The sequence below is a fragment of the Diceros bicornis genome, chromosome 14 (genome assembly GCF_020826845.1).
Source record: "Diceros bicornis minor isolate mBicDic1 chromosome 14, mDicBic1.mat.cur, whole genome shotgun sequence".
Taxonomy (NCBI): domain Eukaryota; kingdom Metazoa; phylum Chordata; class Mammalia; order Perissodactyla; family Rhinocerotidae; genus Diceros; species Diceros bicornis.
In genome coordinates this window covers 53,757,282-53,773,280 of record NC_080753.1, presented here as the reverse complement: position 1 = coordinate 53,773,280, position 15,999 = coordinate 53,757,282, and the positions used below count along the sequence as shown (strand labels likewise).

General features: G+C 40.7%; 1 protein-coding gene across 5 annotated transcripts in view; it reads left to right on the top strand.

The window, feature by feature from the left end:
* The window catches only part of PHACTR1 (phosphatase and actin regulator 1), a 520,877-nt gene that overhangs the window by 282,672 nt on the left and 222,206 nt on the right, over positions 1 to 15,999 (top strand). The window lies entirely within an intron of this gene.

Here is a 15,999-nt window from a genome sequence, read left to right as displayed (position 1 = left end):
CTGAAGGTCGTGGAAAAGTTTTAGGCAGCAGATTTTGCGGGGAAAGCATTAGCTACTGGCCAGCGTGAAGCTCGTCGCCTCGCTTGACACTCACACCTGCTTGGGCAGGCAGATTTTCCTATCCCCCAGGCGGGTTGCACTTGTTCCCTTTGGGAGAACAAATATTATTTAGGATCCCTCCCGTTCATTGCCGGCCTCTGAAGTGCAGAGTAATGAAGTAACTGTGGCTTGGCTAATGTCTTTTCAAAATTAGAGTCTTGCTAGTGTAATTATACTTTTCTTTGATTAAACTGCAAGAGAGGCTGTGCAGGATGGCACTAGGCATCCTAGAGGACAACTGGGGCCCTGCTGGAGGCAGGCAGGCGCCCAGAACCCACTAAGGCTGCTCCTGTGAGGTTTGGGGAAGAATATCCGTTTATGGGAAGCACACACCTACTGACATGCGTTTGGTCCTTTGGTTACTCTATAAGCCGATGACGCCTATGGAATATAAATGGATTAATGGGATGATCCAAAGCCAGACTTTTACCATGTAATGTAATAGAGCATGAGATGCAGGCTAAAATATTTATTAAATGAATCACTCTGTTGACTGAATTGCTTCCCAAATGGGCTGCTTCCACCTTGGGAGTGGATCCTAAATGTTGCTTCGGTAGGGAACGGTCTATGTCTACACTCAGGGATGTGTGTTTATGTGTGTCATTATGAACATCACTGGTTGACATGTTGGTGTAGACTGTCACTGAAGGCAGGCATATATTTAGCCTACAGCACATATTTCTACTTGCAACGCGATCGTCTCTACAGTCTCAAACACTCCAGAATGTCTTAAGGAGCTACCTATGGATGTATCCATATCATCTGATAAGACAAAAATATTTAATTTGAAAGGATTCTTGTATAGGGGAGACCTCATGTTGTGGTGCCTAATTCGACGCTGCTAATCCTGCCTTCCTAATCTGTGGTGCACTCATTTCGTCACTGAAATAGAAGGAGGTCAGGAGTTTAAACCTACTTTTACTGCTGAAACCCAGAGCAGCGCTGCCCACTGTCAAAGGAAAGGAGATTCAAATAAATTTCACTTTCTGCAAGGATTGCCCTTGTATGATAGTTTCTGAGTGAATCTTCTGTTAGATAACGTCTCTAGAAGCTACTTTCCATTTGAGTCATCTATTCTGGATGCCAGGAAAGCCAACTATTTTAAAGGAAGTGTGTGTGGTAAAGATTGTAGTGATGCAAACAGATTTGGGAGGGCTGGCTGGAGGAGGATGTCTCTTATGATGGGGCATGTCTGCATTGTGTCCAGCACCGTGAATGAGTTTGGTTTCTCATTCAGCACTGAGGAGGCCTTTTAGTGGTAACCAAGGAGAATTCTGGTCCAGCTGGAAAGCCCTCACTTGAAATGTTACACAAGTAAAATTTTGCAGAAGCATTGCTCACTAAATCTCTCTCATCTTTAATTTCTTCGTATATAAAATGGCATTTATTCTAAACAGATTTAAAGCATGTTTTAGTAACTTTCATTTTAAAGAAAATCTATAACTAAAAGTATTTGGCCAATACAGAATAAACTTTAAAAGAAAAAATATTCCTGGAGCTGGCCCTGTGGCGTAGTAGTTAAGTTTGCGCACTCCGCTTTGGTGGCCCAGGGTTCGTGGGTTCCGATCCTGGGCGTGGACCTACACACTGCTCATCAAGCCATGCTGTGGCAGCGTCCCACGTACAAAATAGAGGAAGATGGGCACGGACATTAGCTCAGGGACAATCTTCCTCAAGCAAAAAGAGGAAGATTGACAACAGATGTTAGCTCAGGGCCAACCTTCCTCACCAAAAAAGAAAAAAATTTCTGGCTAGTAGAGCATATATAAAATGTGAAATTTTGACAATTGCCGTTTTACTTAAGAGTATTTAAAAAAAGAAGTTCCTGGTATCCACTAACTAGTATTAAAGATGATTTGCTGACCTTATTTTAAGTAATTTTCTATTTAAAAAAAACAGCCCCATAGAATACAGTTCACCATTAATGGCCAAAGACAATTTGTGTTTCCTTCATCTTGGCTGTTTTGGTTCAATACTGAAGCCGTCTTCAGGTGAGGAAACAAGCTTATATAGCATTTCACTGCTTTGGCCACAGAGCAAGTACAGGGTGGAACAAAGATTCAAACCCTTGTCTTTCTTTGAAATCAAAGTGCTTTCCACTATGCCATCAAGCTGATTTTTTTTTTTTAAATGGCACCTACAGTGAATGTAGAAAATTAGGTACCGTGATGTGTCTGTTATATACATGTGCAGTTTTGATAAGCCAGGTATATTAGGATAGAGAATTAGAAGGAATTGCAGAATTTCCTAGTACATTCCGTTTTTTAAAAATCTGCCTTGCCTACTTGATAGGCTAAACACTGGTAGGAATAGAAGGAGAGAAATTTTTAGCTAAGTAGATTAGAAGTTATGCACATTGTAAAGCTACAGGAAACTTAGCCAAATCATCACTGAACTTATATTGGAAGTCAATAGGAGAATATGATTTAATTTACAAATAGTTAAAAATCAACTTTAGGGAGAAATCTATTCTAGAAGGCAAGGTATTTCTGTATATAATTTCATACATATTTTCTATTCTCATTTGAATTCCTTTTGAGTCTATTAATCGTGAGGAATTATAGTAGGAATTATAATAACATCATTAATAGTTGTATTAAGATGTAATTTCAATAGAATAAAACATTAACATTTTTAAAATAGTTTTTAGAAATATTTCAAAGCCTCTTATAGTGACATATTTAAAAAGTAATCAAATGATAATTTAGAAACGACATTGATTGCAGCTGTTAGTGCCTTTGACATGTGATTAATCAATATTTCAAGGTTGTCTTCATTTCACTAAATATGATTCCTATTCTTCACATATTCATATACAAATACACTAATCCATTGACTCATTAGACACATTTCCAAATTTTGTTTTAGGGATTAGCAAGATTAAACATGTTTTCTAATGAATTCCAACATGAACCTTTAGGAATGACAACAATTTGTCATAATACTTCTCTGTTACTCTGACTATAGGGTGCATTCAGCAAGACAGCCTTTTAGAAGAGAGTGCCTTGTAAGTTTCTTTGGGGTCAAATCCTTCATTTTGCAGATGAGAAGACTGAGGTGCATAAAGATTAGGTGAGCAATCCTCCCAGATCCAACCACCATTTGGTGGCGGGGCTGCTAACAGAACTTGTCGCTTGATGAAGGCAGCAGTTTCTAGTAGTGGCCCAGAGCTGGATCCTGGAACCTCACTGCCTGTTTTCAAATAATGATTCCTTCACTTGCTAGCTGGGTGACTTGAGGATACCACAGTGTTATTTACTACATGGGGTTGTGAAGATTAAATGAGGTAATTGGTACAAAGCCCTTAGCATGGTGCCTGGCAGGAGAAGGCGCTCGAGAAATGTTAGCTATGATTACTATCATTTGTATTGTTACCGCCAAATCCAGTTTTGTCTTGGGTTTTTCCTCCCGCTATACTGCGCTGCTTGACCTCTTCTGTAATTAAACTTTCTGGGATTGGGTCCAAGATGAAAGCACCCAGTTCAGCTCTATGTTTAACACTTAACACGTATATTTCTAATTAGGCGAGTGAAGTAAAAGTGAGGCTGGGGAAGAGACTCCTCACATTGTACGTGTCAACAGTGTTTTTTTTTTTTGGTTTTAAAGTTTTAACAATCATGACCAGTACATTCTAGGTAAAAGGACTAACATATATATCTAAATTTACAATGACTGAGCATTTTTTGGTCAGTTTGAGTCATCAATAAAGTAGGCAAGTTGAGATCCAGTTGTTTCTCAGGGAGGAAGAGAAAAGGTGAATGGCTGAAAGGAGTAGTTACTGGAGAATTCTATAGTCATGGGCCTTGTGGAATCTCAGTTAGAGGGACACCTGTGGAGGACTTGGCCTGAAGCAAGGGGTGGGGACTGGGAAGCTGCTTCCTTAAAGTCAGGAGAGCCTCTGGAAAAGCTCTGACCTGAGCAGGGTAGAGAGGTTGTGTGGAACCCTGCAAAGAAGGGCCCTTGCTCAGGCTGTAGGGAAGACAGAGGAAGAAGGGCTTAGCCGGGTGTCAGGAAGGGGTGTACAGAACGGGGAAGTTCTAATCAAGTTGTGCTCTTTGAATTCTGTTAGAGCATCCAGTATTCAAACAGCTGAGCTGTTGATTGTCTCTCCTACATTTGTTTGTGAAATTGGCAGCTTGTGTGTGCAGGGCCCCCTCAGCTTAGGGGTAGATAGCAACAGGTACAACCACCAGTTGTGACCTTGGAAGAGTTTGGACTCCAGTGAGAGTAGCAGGAAAGTAAACTGTTAAGTTATCAGAGGAAGCTCTTAACTACGTGAGTAAGGCAGGAGGGCTTCCCAGAGGAGGTGATATTTGGACTAGGACCTAACAGAGAAGTTTTCCCAGATAAAGAAGAGGGAAGGGCATTTCAGTAAAGAAAAAACCACAGGCAAACAATTTAAACTGTTAAAGAGTGTGACTTAGGGAAAGGGAGGAGGTCAGCAGGTAGAATTGATGAAATGTAGAGGAAAATGACATGAGTTAGTCTGGAAATGTGTTGGGGCATTTCATCATTTTTTTCCAGGAATACCTTTTTGAAGCATTTTTTATGTGCCATGTTAAGCATCGGGGTTAGAAAAATCAGTAAGATAGTATAGTCTTTGCCTTCAGAGACCTTGTAATGTAGTACAGGGAGATAGACAGACAAATACATGCACAGAAGTTTTAAAAGTGTTGGAGAGAGAAAGGTGTTGTTTTAGAGGTGGAAAGGAGACAGCGGTAGGTCCCACCTTGGGCAAGAGGGGCGTCAGGAAAAGCCTCGTACAATTTACGAAGGAATTCAGATTTCATCCAGTGAGCACTAAAGGCGGCACGGGGGTTTTTCAGTAGAGGTGATGTGATCAAGTTACTTTTTTTTTTTTGACTTTTATTATGGAAAATTGTACATATATACAAAAGTAGACTGAATAAAATAATGAACCCTCGTAGACTCATCACCCACATCCCCCTGCTCCTGTATTAAATTGAAGCAAATTTGAGTGGGTTTTTATGATGGTGTTTTTATGATAGCCTACACAGGGACCAGACAAGAGAAAGGGCCTGGGTCCCACAGCCACTCAAAACTCAAGAAAGGATGTCCCAAGACCTTGAACATTAAGTGTCAAAAGACCAAGATTCTGCTATTCTGTTCTAGACTCATAGAAAGGCCCCTGGACACTTTCAAGCACCAGCAATTCAAAGGCAGTTTATTTTTAGCATAACTTTGAACTCATATGTAATTTCACTAATAATTTTCCCCTCCATTCTGGTATCTTTCTGACACTTTACAGACAACATTTATAAATATTCACTTAGTTTAAGAGAAGAAATGTTGAAAATATCTGCAAAATCTTTAGCTTAAAATATACCTATATGTCTAAAGGAGATAAAAAAAATCAAACTGAAAAGATAATAGATAAAATATGTATGTAAAACGTTATTGGGAGAGAGGGGTCAATACTTGTTTGCTAGCCCAAACATTCATTTCTGTAGTTTGCTAATTAATACAAATAGTAAGCACGTTCTGGACTTGAATAGGTGTTCAGAGTTTTAAGATGTGTCTGAAAGGAGAGAACATGATGAGCCCATTAGGAGCCGCCTTTGATGGCTCCAGGGTCTGTGCCAAGAAGGCTGTTGTGATGAAAGCGATGAGATGAAGGGGAGCCTGTTGAAGGTCAGAGAGCCAGAGGTGGGAGAAGAAGGGATGAGCTTCCCTTGAACCTGAAGGTTGATAGGGGAGGAAAGGAAAGACCGAGGAGGCCAAAGTTGCAAAGCTCTAGGTAAGAGAACCATGAGCTAAACAGGAATTTACTTGTTGGGTTGGAAAAGAAGAAATGAGTAGTCGAGATTTTCTGCCTGGGGAAAAACCAGCCAGAATGTTAGCAGGAGACCACATGAAAGAAATAATGTGATGGTTGTTTTTACAGTTGTACTGTTTCTATGTTCAAGGCCAGAGGAAGGGCAGAACGTGGTCATTCATTTATTACAATGCTAGTAACAAGCATTGATGCCTACAGAGAACTTGATGTGCAAATATAGAGACACGGGATGAGTTCCTGCCCTTGGAGAAGCTCACAGTCTAGCGAGGGCACATTCCTGTATAGGGGTGAGCTCAGGATGCTGTGGACACACAGCTGGGGACTCCATCTCCTCCTCCAGGGAGAAGGCCAGCGAGGTCATGTGGGAGGAGATAGCACTTGAGCTAAATTGTGATGGGTGAAGAGGATTGGACTGGCAAAGATGCCTGAGAGAGAGAGTCACTCAGGCAGGATGACGAGCATGTGCAGAGAAAGGTTAGGAGGGCATCCCATGTAAGCTACTCAGAGCAGGGGTCTTTCTTGTCTCTCCCATTCACTACATACTATATTTCTAGTGCCTATATTTCAGTGCATAGATACTAGGCACCTTAAAAAGGTGTTCAACGTATGAACATACATGTTAATTTACTAATTGTTGATCCATTCGATAAATGTATATCCATTGATTAAGGTGACTACAAGGACAGCAGTTTGATATGATGGGGGTAGAGCATATAAGCTTGGGAATGATGAGAAAGGAGCCTGGAGGAATGGGTAGAGGTAGATCATGAAGGGCCTTGGATACCATGCTAAGGAGTTGGGACTTGCTCTGATGGGATCCAAGATTCCCTGGAGGACTTTTTTAGCAGCTTTTAAAAAAAATATTTTTTCTATTTATTTATTGTCTTTTTTTTTTAATTTTAGCTTTGTTGAGGCATAATTGACAAAAAAATTTGTACAATATTAAAATGTACATTGTAGTGATCCCATATATGTATACATTGTGAAAGGATTCCCTCCATTTAGTTAATTAACACACACATCACCTCACATATTTACCTTTTTTTTTTTTTTGGTGAGAACATTTAAGTTCTACTCTCAGCAAATTTCAGTTATACAGCACAGTGTTATCAATTATAGTCACTATGATTTACGTTAGATCCTCAGACCTGGTTCATCTTATAGCTGCAAGTTTGTACCTGTTTACCAACTTCTATTTCCTCCACCCCCACCCCCAAGTCCCTGGCAACCACTTTTGTACTCTTTGTTTCTATGAGTTTGACTTTTTTTTTTTTTTTTGATTCCACATGTAAGTGATACCATGCAGTATTTCTCTTTCTGTGTCTGACTTATTTCACTTAGCATAATGCCCTCAAGGTCTATCCACATTGTAGCACATGGCAGGATTTCCTTCTTTCTCATGGCTGAATAATATTCCTTGGTATATGTATACTACATCTTCTTTATCCTTTCAACTGTCGATGGACACTTAGGTTGTTTCCATATCTTTGCTATTGTGAATAATGCTGCAGTGAACACGGGGATGCAGATATCTCTTTGATATCTTGTTTGCATTTCCTTTGGATATATACCCAGAAGTGGGATTGCTGGATCATATGGTAGTTCTATTTTAATTTTTTGAGGAACTCCATACTGTTGCAGCCCCGTAGTGGCTGCAACAATTTACATTCCCACCAACAGTGCACAAGGGGTCCCTTTTCTCCACATCCTTGCCAACACTTGTTATTTCTTGTCTTTTTGATAATCGCCGTTCTAACAGGTGTGAAGTGATGTCTTACTGTGATTTTGATTAGCATTTCCCTAATGATTAGTGACGTTGAGCACCTTTTCGTGCATCCGTTGGCCATGTAGTTGTTTTCTTTGGAGAAATATCTATTCAGTTCCTCTGCCCATTTTTCAATCAGATTGTTTGTTTTTTGCTATTGAATTGTATGAGGTCTTGATATATTTTAGATAGTAACCCCTTATCAGATGATTATATATGATTTGCAAATATTTTCTCCCATTCCACAGATTACTTTTTCATTTTATTGATGGTTCGTTTGCTGAAGGAAACTAAAGAACTAACAGAAGCTTTTTAGTTTGATGTAGTCCCACTTGTTCATTTTTGCTTTTGGTGTCAAATCCAAAAAAGTCATTGCCGAGACCCATGTCAAGGAGCTTATCCTCTATGTTTTCTTCTAGGAGTTTTATGGTTTCAGGACTTACATTCAAGTCTTTAATCCATTTGGAGTTGATTTTTGGGTATGGTGTGAGATAGTGGTTCACTTTCATTCTTTTGCATGTGGCTGTCCAGTTTTCCCAACAGTATTCATTGAAGAGACTGTCCTTTCCCCATTGTATATTCTTGGCTCCTTTGTCATAAATTAATTGACCATAGATGCATAGGTTTATTTCCGGGCTCTCTATTCTGTTCCATTGATCTATGTGTCTGTTTTTATGCCAGTACCATACTGTTTTGATTACTGTAGCTTTGTGGTGTAGTTTGAAATCTGGATGTGTGGTGCCTCCAGTTTTGTTCTTCTTTCTCAAGATTGCTTTGACTATTTGGGGTCTTTGTGGTTCCATATAAATTTTAGCATTGATTTTTCTATTTCTGTAAAAAATGCCATTGGAGTTTTAGTTGCTTTTTTGAGATATAATTCACACACCATGGAATTCACCCATTTAAAGTGTACAGTTCAGTGGCTTCTAGTACCATCACAGAGTTGTGCATCTATCACCACAATCAATGTTAGAACATTTTCATTACCCCCAAAAGAAACCCTGTTCCCCTTAGCCTATCCCTCCAATCCTTCTATCCTCCTAGCCCTAGGCAGCCAGTAATCTACTTTTTGTTTCCATAGACTCCCTTATTCTGGACATTTCATATAAATGGAATCATGCAATATATGGTCCTGTTCCTGTCTTCTTTGACTTAGTATAATGTTTTTAAGGTTCATACATGCTGTAGCATGTATCAGTGCTTCGTTTCTTTTTCTTGCTGAATCATTGTGTGGATATGATACATTTTGCTTCCATTAATCAGTTGATGGACATTTGGGTTGGTTCCACTTTTTGGCTATTATGAATAGTACTGCTATGTGCATCCATGTACAAGTTTTAGTGTGGATGTATGTTTTCATTTCTCTTGGGTGTATATCTAGGAGTAGAATTGCTGGGTCCTGTGGTAACACTATGTTTAGCGGTTTGAGGAACTGCCAGATTCTTTTTCAAAGTGGCTGCACCATTGTATGTTTCCAACAGCATTGAATGTATGAAAGGCTCATTTCTCTACATCCTCTCCAATGCTTGTTATTATCTGTGTTTTGAATCATAGTCACCCTAGAGGATTTTTAAGAAAGAAAGTGAGAAGGTTCTGAGATGGTGGTCAAGAAGAGAGTTAATTTGGTCCATTTAAGAAAACCGATAAGTTTAGAAACCTTAGACACCTTACATAAATATATTTATGTTACACTTTATAATTTGCACATGTTATTTCCTTGTAATCATCAGAACAACCTTTTAAGGTTGGAATTTCTATTGTGACCGTTTCAGAGAAGAGGGAACAGAGAGTCAGAGCCGTCGGCTTCCTCCATGTCACCTGCTGATGCAACTGTACCTGGACTGCCCCTCTGGTTCCACCTCCGCACATGGTTGGCCGCCTCTGAGATGTGAACCTCTAAGAAGAGACTAGTTATTTTGGCCAATGAAGTTTAACTTCTTAAAGTGATTGCTTAAATGTGAAAATGATTCTTTCAGGAAAATTTGGGCAAAAATTAATATTCAAAGCAAATTTTCAATTCATTAAAAAGCGAGAGAGGAAATTATGTGGTGGATAGTGTGTTTGGTTGGAATTAGGAAGCCTTGGGGACACTGATGCCCTTTGCCCACTCTTAGGTCACCTTTGTCCTGAGTTTCTTCTACTTGTGAAATGAATTTACTTCTCTTCCCTGAAGACGTTGCCGAGGTCCCTAAAACCCGTCTAAATGAGCAGGGCTCATGCTATGGCCCGTGAGCCCTCTGCCTGTTTTTTAGGTTGCTCATGTTTTTTACAATTGCAGATGGTTGACCAAAATCAAAGGAAGAATACTATTTAGTAACACAAGACACTTATGTGAAATTCAAATGTCGGTGTCCATAAAGTTTTATTGGAACACAGCCACGCACAGTCACTTACATCCAGTCCATGGTGGCTTTTGCATTCAACTGCAGAGCTGAGAAGCTGCTCAGAGACCCGCAAAGCCTGAAATCTTTTCTCTCTGGCCTTTATCAGAAAAAGTTTGCTGACCCCTGACTACATCGAAGTTCCTCTTGATTAGAAAATACCCCTCCTAATCGTCTTAGCACCAGGTCTGATCTTAGAATTGAAAGAGAGCCGGTCACATCTGTGTCATTCACCTGAACTGTAGTTTTGGTCTTTTAAAAAAGGGCTTCTTGATGTCCTTGTACAAGCAAAGGAACAGGTTTAAAATGAAAACCTGAAAAGAAACTACTCGTCTGAATTGGGTTTGTGGAGTATCTTGGCTATCCTCACCTCCACTCTGACCTTTATGTGGGCTTCAGGCTGGCACATTTGACAGAGGGATTGGGTTTCTAATCCCCACCTAAGAGCTAACCATCTTGACTCTGTTATTGTTTCGGCGTGAACTTTAGAACAATCGCTTCTGCTATTTTGGCACATGGAGATTTGCCGCCACCATAATTATTTTGCAACCCACAAAAGTAATTATAAAATCAAATAATTATCTTCTAAACAAGCTGTAACCCCAGCAGTGGCTCTTGGGGGTAAAAAAAAAAAAAAAAAGTTCCTGTTCTTGAATGTTCATTTTTAGGGCTGTAACATTCTGTGTTTCTTGCCCCCTTACCTTAGTTCTTGTGTTATTTCAAGTACAACAGCAACCTACAAGGAAGTACCAGCTTCTTTTGATGCAGCCTCCTCAAAACAGTAGCACTGCTCCAAGTTGATGAGTGGAAAGACAGGAGCAAGCAAGAAAGGGGGAAAGCAAAGCCTGGTCTAATTCGTCTGGTAATAGGAAATAAAATTAAACAAGAGAATAACAGCCTACCAGACTACATTACTGGTTGGTTTGAATTATTGAGTGCTGCATTGTAGTGAGGCCTCCAGATTCAGAAGGTGTTCTCAGTAAGATTTGGCACCAGTGTTTCCTGGCACAAAGGGTAGAATGAAATCTGCTCACAGTTAGCGACCATCCGTCTCTGACAGGCTGGGCATATACCAGAATGAGGTTATTTCTTGAGAGACGTAAAGTCTGTTTATAGGTGATTGTTTGTCTGACATATGCAGCAGATATGGTAGATAACGTTTATTTATATGTTTGGAAACTGTGATTTGTCTGATAAGCCGGGGTACTGCGCGTGTTGAAAGGATATATAGAGAAGCAGATCTTGGCGACAGGGACCATCAGGGGTCTGCTACACATTCAAGAATCGCCTTCTCCAAATTTCAGTAACTCACTAGTTTGTGAGTCTCTTCACCAGTCCACTAAAAGAGTTAAACAAGCCACAGACAGGAGCTCATCATCCCCGAAATGAACACACAGTGAACCTTTTTGCTTGCCTGAAGCCCTGATGTTTTCCTGTCCAGAATGAATGGTATGCTGCAGTTTCCTGCTAGCCATGATATGAAGTATTCGTGCACTGTTAAGCCACCTGTGGTCAGAACACCACTACCCAAAGTAAGACAATACGAGAGAAGAGATTTTACTGTTTGCAGCTGAAAGAGCCCTTTGCAGTGAAAGTAGGAATGATGAGCTGCTGGACCCCGCCCATCCTTCCCCAGGTCTTCGAGATTGAGTCATGAACATAGATGTAGATTTCTTGTGATAAGACAATAGAAACTGCTGCATGCCTGGGTTAATTTTTCAAGTTTTTCTAGAAGGCTGATGAGGGGAACATATACAAAAAGGGGTATCTTTTTCAAGAAGTGAAAGTAAAGACAGGAACATATAACCAAAGAAAGGAGTTATTCTTTAGAAGAAGACAACCTACAGGTATCTTAGAAGACCCCCACATATAAACCAGACAAAAGGGGCTTGCTCCCCTGCCCTCCCCTAGTGCCATAGAGACCTAAAGCTTTTCAGAGCCATAGTTTGCGTTATTTGCTCTACTCCATTTAGATGAGATATAATGTGTTGTAGAGTGATGATTGTATTTCTAGAATATCAACATCATGTCATAACAGGGGCTTATACCCCAAATTTTAATTCTATGAAGATGATGAAACATCTAATAGAGCAGCTGTGACATAAGTTATAACCAAATAAACTATAGGTTATTCATGTGTGTGTGTGTGTATGGATGTATGGTACACCCTAGGGTAAAGTTTGTTGTGGGAAAATGTGTATATTGGCTGAAGAATTACATTGCATTGTATGTAAATGAGTAGGAGTATAAAATTTTTGGATTCAAACTATTTCAATAGGAATGTTTAGTCTTATGGCAACGTTAATAATCACCTCTTAAAAAAAGGCAACTGCTTAAAATGAAATTGGATCAGGTGCGTAGTCCCTTTTGCTCCCTTCTTAGCATTGTTGATGGTTCTGAAGTTCACCATTGGATTTATAAGCAAGTGTTGAGGACCAAACAGGAATGACATTTAGCGTTTGAGCCATAAGTATGACAGATGGGTCAGTGAGTGTTACTAGCTCAAAGGACATAATTCACCATGAATGAAATGGCACAAATTTACTTTGAAAATATCATAGCCTAAATTACAGTAAGATTTAACAGAGAGGATTTCCACCATGATTTTAGAAAGCAAATATGGCCTATTTTTATGCAAAATCCTAAGAGTGCAATTCCTGGCAGTGTTTACCAGAGAGAAGGAATTAGCAGCCTCAAGAGGAGCGTTAGGAAAACAGAACACTCTTTGGGATTCAGGCTTCCTCGTCTCAGTTCCAATAGCCTCAGCACCAGCTGACCTCAGACAAGTCATTCGGTCTCTGTTTTCCTTCTTGTGAAAGGGGGAGAAGGATGGGAGGATCATGCTTGTTTTTCAAGAGGGTCTAGAGAATATTCAGGAGGCATCTGGAACATTTTTGAAAATAAAAAACACAGGGGATGTTGTGCTTTTATATCCGTGGTGCTGGCTTGCACATTCCAAAGGGAGGAAGGAGATGAGTTTCTCTTTTCTCCTGATATTCTCTTGTCTGTTCGTGGCGATGGTTGGTGGAAGAATGGAGGACTGAACAGGCTGTATGGCTTGAAGAACCAGGAAAATGAGAGTCGTTTTATCTCAAGGTGAAAGAGCAGAGGGATCCCCTGAGCTAGGTGAACAGATGGCAGAATCATTGCTGCTACACTGCTTCTGGCCGTGAGTCCTCACCCCTATGCTCAACCGAGCCCGTTTCAGACTGTGCAGGTCACAGAGCTGTGGTGAACTCTGAAGAGCCGTCTCCTGAAGGCTATTCTAGAGATCGAAGTACCTCGTCAATGGCCACCCCCCTGCCCAAAAGACAAAGGCTGCATACTCTTAAGTAAGCATGGGTGGGCTGAGGTCCTCTGGGAAGCACAGATCCTCTTCAGAATTCACGATCCTCTGCTATTCAACTAAATCCGTAGATATCACAGAGTTTTTAAAATGAACAAATACATCTATGACTTAGGGATAAATGATGTTAGAGTGGATTAGGGACTAGTCGGGAAGTGGGTGGGAAAATTGGGGTACTTTGCACCTTCACCTTTGCTCTTAATTTGCTCCCTTACTTTGCTTCCTTATGGTTATTCAGGGTCATACTTTGTTGGGCTCCCCCTCCAAAACACAAAAGTTTAAGTTAGCCTTATTGCCTGTGGGAAAATTATAATTTTTTGCCTGATGTGTAAATCTGCCGAGGTCTGTACTGTTATAACCAATCCACGGTAGTAAATTGGAAAAGACAAGTTCTTCCAGGCTGTGTAGAAATATCTTCTGCCCAAATTCTAGGGTCTGTGCCATTCCAACAGAGTCCAGCAGAAGCACTGTTCCTCCTGCCAAAGACTTCTGCAGTTAAGGGAGCTGTGTCATGCTGCTCTGCTATTTCAAATCCCCAAACAACTCTGATTACAGTTGAGAAACTTTATAATTCAAGTTCTAAAGTTGAATGTTGAGATTTTTGTCAACTTTAATGAGATGTTTTCCAAGATGTGTTCCGTGTAACACTTGCTCCATAGGATGGTAATAGATGGTATGGGAAAAATTTCAAGATCAGGCTAATTTGGAAAACTGAGCTAAACAAAGTTAAGTAGATTGTTTTAATCTCCAAGCCCCTAGGTATGCTCATGTGCATCATAAAATGTCAAGAACGGAGTATATACACTTCTTTATACAAATTTATTTTATCACACACAGAGTTTTTTGGGGGTGGGGCTGGGAGCATCACTTGTGACGCATGCCCTAGAAGAAAATAATGTGCTGCTTCAGAATTCTCCTGTAGAAAATACTATATTGATTGAATATGTTTCCCACTTGTCAGAGACACCGCATCATACAAGACAATGGGATTCGTTCCTGAATTTTTCTTTCTGACGAGAAGCAATTAACGCTAAACTTTACATAGTAACTGAGAAGAAATACTTTCACTTTTGCTGAAGATATTTATTCAGTAGTTTTTGGTTAAAAGAGCTATGAATGCAAATTAAACTATTATATTGATTGTACCAGTGCTTCAGTCAATCCAGGAATCAAGGACTTCTCTGTTCCCTAGTTAGGCTGTATGATAGAACCATATGGCAGGGCTGGGGCTTCCAGAGACCTTGTGATCTCAATGTGTGGAACATTTTAGGTCAGTGTTTCTCGACTTTAGGACTGTTGACGTTTTGGACTGGATAATCCTTTGGTGGGGGGATATTCTGTGCATTGTAGGATATTTAGCAGCATCCCTGGCCTCTACTCACTAAGTGCTGGTAGCATCCACTGTCTTAAAATGTACCTGGGATTTGTTTTAATCAGGTGTGGTAAGGGGACAGACACAGAGACAACTGCCTTTGACAGAAGAGTTTATTACTTACAGTTCCCAAGAGGAGGGTGCTTGCCTCGCCATGCAGGGCCACATGGGGAGGTACCAGGGCTGGGCAGGACTGAGGGGGGAGCATAGCCCAGAGCCTTTACTGTGGTTTTTGCAGGGAAGGAGTGGGTGAGTCAGGGTAGGCAAGTTTGAGCAAGTTTAGGATTGGATAGTTTGAATAATTTTGACTGGGTCAGGCTATAGAAGTGATCTCTCATCAGGTACCTGGCCCTGGGGTGATTTAGGGCAGAGGAAATATTAGCTTGGTGTGTGAGAGTTAGATAAAGGAGGTGGTTGAGGGTGTGGGCTCTGGACTGGTTGTTTTGCATATGAAAGGCGTGCTAGCAGGCAAGTTGTTTACTATCTCTAGAAATGAGCTAGCCCTGGGAGGGGCAGTCACCCCAGGCCGCAGGATGTCAGAGCATCATAAAATACAAAAAATATTAAAAATGTGAGTAATATACCCACCTCTCAGTTTTGACAACCAAAAACGTCTGCAGACATTGCCAAATATTCCTTGGGGGGCAAAATTGCCCCTGGGTTGAGAACCACTGATTAAGAGCCAAGGCCAGTAGTGACAACCATGAGTGACTTCACCAAAGCAAAGATCAGTGTGGACTCAAATCCCAGGGGAAGGCGTGGTGTGAAGGTGCTGGTTTGGATTGACAAAAGTCAGGAAGGAAGAAATCCCAAGTGGGAGGATGCACATGAACACGAACAAAGGGAAGGAAGGAAGAGTAAGTGTACTGTTTTTCGATAATAACAACAACAACATCTCTTATTCCCTTATTCTGTGCCAAGCCCAGTGCCAGAGGAGGGAATTACGTACTTAATCTTCCCAGGAGCCCCATGAGATAAGTACAGTTGTCCCTCAGTATCCGTGGGGGTTGGTTCCAGGACCCCTGCGGATACTAAAATCCTGCAGATGCTGAAAACCCTTAGCCCGCCCACCATATCCACGATGTGGAACCCGTGGATATGGAGGGCCAAGTGTACTATTTATCTCAGCTCATCAGAAAAGGAAACTGAGACTCAGAGGGATTAAACAACATGCTGGGTCTCACCGGTAGTTTGTGTTGGTGTTAGGATTTGAAATCAAGTCTCTTTTAATACAAGACT